Here is a 6,075-nt window from a genome sequence, read left to right on the forward strand (position 1 = left end):
ATCGCGGGTCTGTGAATGATAATAATAATTCGTTTTTGGGGAAAGGAAATGGCGCAGTATCTCATATATCGTTGTACACCTGAACCGCACCGTAAGGGAAGGAATAAAAGAGGGAGTGAAAGAATAAATGAAGAAAGAGGTTCTGTAGTGGAGGGCTCCGGAATATTTTCGACCACCTGGGGATCTTTAACGTGCACTGACATCGCACAGCTAGCACACGGAAGCCTTAGCGTTTTGCCTCCATAAAAACGCAGCCACCGCGGTCGGGTTCGAACCCACGAACCCCGGATCAGTAGCCAAGCGCTCTAACCACTGAGCCACCGCGGCGGGTAAACCAATTTTTCATTTTCGATGGAGGCGAAACGCAAAATTGGCTGTGGTTTAGCTGTGGTTAACCCTAGTTGAACTGCGAAAGCTTAGTTTCCTCAGCACGTCGTCTACGCAACGTCTCATTCCAATGCTCTCGAGAACTCAAACCGGTCTCTTCCGCAGTTGAAGAGTCACTCCAGGACGTGGCACGACTTCTTCTAGGCGAATCTTCGTTACGACGCTTCTCGAGTCGTGCGGCGCGTTCTTCTGGCGTATCTTGAGCGCGTTGTCTCTTCTTCGCTTTGTTCTGTCGTTGTTTCGTCTCTTTCGCGCTCTACATGTAACGACTACAATACACTGAGGCGAAGCGCATATATATATATATTCTGTAGGGGTTCCAATGCGCCAGTTTACAAGTGTAAGTACAGTATTACGACAAACGCGACTGTTCGTTTTAAAGGTTTATTGGCACAATAAACCTTTAAAACGAACAGTCGCGTTTGTCGTAATACTGTACTTATATATATATATATATATATATATATATATATATATATATATATATATATATATATATATATATATATATATATATATATATATATATATATATATATATATATACCCCTTTTACCCTTTTATTGGTCCTCTAAAAAACAAGAAAAAACAAATGAAAAAGAGAGAGAGCCCGGACCAGCAACGCTTTACCGGGCTTAAAGTCGATACAAAAAAAAGAAAAGGAGCTAAACGCCAAAAAACTTAATTTAAAGAGAAAGCAGTAAAATAGAAACAACAAACAAACAAAAACGTGTAAACCCAAAGTCACAGACAGTCAGAGGCACTGATAATGTCACATAATGTCAGCACCCGCGAGGCGACACCTCCTCTCCCTCTACCCCAGCGGAGCACATCTGGGGCTGGATTAGGCAACTGTCAATTGGGAAAATTGTCAGAACTTTGTCAAAAAGGTGTCAATAAGCCTCGCTCGTATTGGTCGGTCGTGGCCGGCCGCCATTTTGCTTTTTTTGCGTTATGGGTGGCTCCAGATTACGTCACGGATGTGGCAGAAGTGGGGACGTTGCACACCTAATTATGCAAGCGGAAATTGACACTTTTTTGTGATAGTCTCGAGGCGGTCAATTTGACTGTTGCGTTTTCGACAGAAAATGGCGGCGGTGTACGCTGCCATACGACTGAGGCGGCTGCGTTGGCGCGAGAAACGGCGAAGGAAAGCGCACGAAGACACGTGTGACTATGTTTGACTTGCCGGACAAGCTGATTCAACGGCTTTTTCGATTGGAGAAGCAGACTGTGGAGTGGCTAGGCGACGAAGTCACCGATGAACTGGGAGGTTTGCGTGTGAGCGCGCAGCCGATGCGGCGGCAGGGGCTGTGTGCATGCTGTAATTTGCTTCCGGCGGCTTTCAACCTGACGTTTGTAACGAGGCGCACGTCGGCATCGCACAACCGATGGTAAGCAAATGCGTGCGGCAAGTGTTGGAGGCAATCTGCAAAGTTAGCGCGCAGGAGGGGTGGGCTCCCGCGGTCACCTCAGTGCCACATAACTAAAACACACTTATGCTGGCAAAGCATGCACTTTAATTTTCTCAGCAAATCGCACCTCGTGGTCGTCTTCTGTTTCCCAAGAAAAAACAAACAGACAGCCACGCATCACATACTGCAACACCTCACCTTTTGGAATTTTTGTCATCGATCGAAAAAGCCCAGCAACACAGACTTCAACAAGTTGTCTTCGTCGATTTCGTACCAAGCGCTTCTTGCAAGTTCGCTCGGTAGTCACGTAGCCTTCACTGCATTCGTTGAAATTTTTCTGCGCACTTAGGTCAACCGCACAGTAGCTTGATTTCAGACGCCGCGTAACAAACAATAACACGGCGTGGAATCGGCTGCTTTCGTGCAAAGCGGCTTGATGTTTTACCGCCGTCAGTGCATCCAATGCCTCCAGAAGAACATGCCTGAAGTGTCTCCTCGATTTCAATGGGCCTCGAGACCGCGTCGACATTGCGCAAACTGGCCGCTAGGCAGCGCTAAAAGATAACCCTCAATGTTTCGGTAATGCGGTCCTGTGCATGAGACCAGATGTTAAAGCAAGGTTAGAAATTAAACAACGTGGCGTAGGGAGGTTATCTTTGGGAGCCCATGGCAATACACCAAATCAGGAGGCACAGTGTGATACGCGATGGGCGTCTTTCGAGAGCAGAGAAGCTAGCAGTAAGATAGCATTTGAGGAGCGATTCAGAAAAATGGGGGAAAAGCAGTGGGCTAGGAAAGTTTTCAGATACTTGTATATAAAGAATGTTGGCATGAAATAGAGAAAGCGAACTAGAAAATTCACAAGAAAATATCTGGGCAGTAGTAGGGGGCAAATCAGCAATTATCAGTTAAGAAAAAGGTTAAAGAAACAGAGAGAGCTCTGTGGAAAACAAGGATGCTGAAGAAATCGGCCCTTGGAACATACATAATCTTTAAGCAGGAAATTGCCAAAGCAAATATCTATGATAATTGTAGGGGAAGCTCTTTGTTGTTTGAGGCCAGGACTGGAGTTTTGCGGACTAAGATATATAGAGTCAGGTACCACGAGGTAGACACGTTGTGCGTTGCGTGCGGAGAAGAGGAGAAAACTGCTGAACACTTGATACTTTTCTGCAAAGGCCTTCACCCTACAGTGGAAAGTAGTGGGGCTGATTTACCCAAGGCATTGGGGTTTAAGGACAGTGAAGGGAAAGTGGATTTTAAGCGGTAGAAGTAACCAAGCGAAGGTTATCTGATTGGTGACTGAAATCAAGGCAAGAATAAAATTTCATGTCATGGCTAGGTGGCTTGAGCCACCGCCCGATTTAAAGGGTTCAGCCGTATCCATCCATCCATCCATCCATCCGTCCATCCGTCCGTCCGTCCGTCCGTCCGTCCGTCCGTCCGTCCGCCCGCCCATCCATCCATCCATCCATCCATCCATCCATCCATCCATCCATCCATCCATCCATCCATCCATCCATCCATCCATCCATCCATCCATCCATCCATCCATCCATCCATCCATCCATCCGTCCGTCCGTCCATCCATCCATCCGTCCGTCCATCCATCCATCCATCCATCCATCCATCCATCCATCCATCCATCCATCCATCCATCCATCCATCCATCCATCCATCCATCCATCCGTCCGTCCGTCCGTCAATCCATCCGCCAATCCATCCGTCAATCCATCCGTCAATCCATCCATCCATCCATCCATCCATCCATCCATCCATCCATCCATCCATCCATCCATCCATCCATCCATCCATCCATCCACCCACCCACCCACCCACCCACCCACCCACCCATCCATCCACCCACCCACCCACCCATCCATCCATCCATCCATCCATCCATCCATCCATCCATCCATCCATCCATCCATCCATCCATCCATCCATCCATCCATCCATCCATCCATCCATCCATCCATCCATCCATCCAATTTCGGTTTCAATGGCTGGGAGACTGTGATGCGCGGCGCCCGACCATTCTGTTTCATTCTTTTTTCAAGCTTTGAGCAAAAACGTTTAGTTCGCTAAAGACAAAAAAACGTGGGTTTGGATGCTTCAGAGTGCAGCAAATGCTTAAAATGTCCAAGATTACTGAAAGAGGATCATCAGTTTCGATTTCGAGATCTAAAAGCGTGCTGTGCACCCCGTTCTATCATGCTGTTAGGACCATTTGTCTGCTGCATAACCAGTAACTTTTGGACAGTTTAAAACAAAAGGAGCATGTTCAAGCATCCATATTGCAGCAAGTGCTTGAAGTGGCAAGAAATACCGCAAAATAAGCATTTACACTGCATGATGTATGGTTGTATATATTGTACTGTTGCCAGTGGCAAGCAACAAACTAGTTCGGACAAGCAAAAAGAGAAAATAATCCATGAGATTGAATATAAAGACCGGAGGAAGTGCGGAATTACCTCAGCTCTGAACTGTAGCCAAGTGACCCGTGGCAAAGGAGGACTGCATATGGCGCTCAATGAATGGAGGCCGGAGACGTCGCGGTAATTTGCCTGGGGAGTCGCTGGCCCGCAGGGGGCCCATCCCTCATATCTACTGTTTAGAACTTTGCGAAGCGCGCATTTGTTACAATCTTGCTGCGGAGCATTGCGAGAGATGTGTTGATCTGGTGAAGCAGATCTTGGAAGGCCCAGCCTGCGTTGTTTCTGGTCATTTTTCCGACGAGCTTTCGCCGAACGGTACCTCCTTGAATAACGCTGACAAATTTCAAATAAACTCATGCCCCTCTTCTCTATTCTTTTCGCTAGAAACACAGCTCACTAGGTTCCTGTGTGATACACACGCGCACAGTGACTTCGGGAGTAACACAACAGGCCTGAATGACCGGATTTCTCCAAATGACAAGCACGTGCGTTGATGAAATGACAACTGGAACGAGGGGAGTATCAGACATGGCGAGTGACATGTGAATATTAAAGAAACTGCGCTTGGAGGCACAGACACGTGCGCACTTAATTGCAATGAAAAATGGCATGCGTCGGTGCGATGAAGGCGGCGGAATTCGTTCCTTACTGATCAGTGGTTAGGGCGCTCGGCTACTGATCTGGATTTCCCGGGTTCGAACCCGACCACGGCGGCTGCGTTTTTATGGAGGCAAAACGCTAAGGCACCTGTGTGCTGTGCGATGTCAGTGCACGTTAAAGATCCCCAGGTATGTCGAAATTATTCCGGAGCCCTCCACTACGGCACCTCTTTCTTCCTTTCTTCTTTCACTCCCTCCTTTGTCCCTTTTCTTACGGCATGGCTCAGGTGTCCAATTATATATGAGATACTGCGCCATTTCCTTTCCCCCAAAACCAACTAATATTATTATTAGTGCAGTTTCAAGAATTTTCGGGAAACAGGGTCCTTGTTGTACATATATATCTTCGCAAATGCGTTCTTGTCTGTTATGTGAAGTGCATGGTTTGTTAGCAACGGTTTGATGAACTTCTTGCTTATAATATGCCGCTATCCTTGTTCTCACAGGTCAGGACAGGGAAACCTGCGATTTTATTGACACTGTACAGCAAACATGTGTCCAGTGGCCTTTGAAGATGCGTTCGGTCTTTGAAGATGATATCGACGAACTTCTTGAGGCCCTGTAACACTCTCAGGTGCGCTGAGGTCGGTTAAAAGAGTCCGCTCCTGTTTTGGTGGGCAGACAACCTGCCTACAGTAGCATTTCCTTGACTGATATTGCCAGCTACAACCTGCAGAATAATTTGATGTTGCGTTTGGCTGCCATTTTTTTCTTCGAATTACGTTGAGCCGTCTTTCCCGGAGTTCTAAGTCGGCAGGAATTTCATGAAACGAAACGCCAGACTTCTTGTTTCGCTGACTGGACATTCAAAACGGGACGCAACAGCAATGCAGTTTCACTCGCTACTCCCTCCAGCAACTGCAGTCATCGACGCGTCACCTGTCAAACGGTAATAATAAACACACCACACAAATAATATAAGAAACAGCGCACCAGAAGGCATACTTTTTGCTGCAACAGCAGTCACAACAAAATTCTGTGCTGCTTGGGTGTCGTCTGCTAGAGGGCCATCTGACAGCGCCGCCATACGGCGGACGCGCGCTCTACGGCAAGCAGAAAAACCCCTGACGCTTCAGGCATGTTCTTTAGGAGGCATTGGCGCATCCCTGCGGCAGCAAAAGTTACCCACCAGCCAGGAACGAAGACGACGAAGCCGAGCGGTGAGGACGTGCGTCG

Source organism: Amblyomma americanum, chromosome 1 (assembly GCF_052857255.1).
Source record: "Amblyomma americanum isolate KBUSLIRL-KWMA chromosome 1, ASM5285725v1, whole genome shotgun sequence".
NCBI classification, from domain to species: Eukaryota; Metazoa; Arthropoda; class Arachnida; order Ixodida; family Ixodidae; genus Amblyomma; species Amblyomma americanum.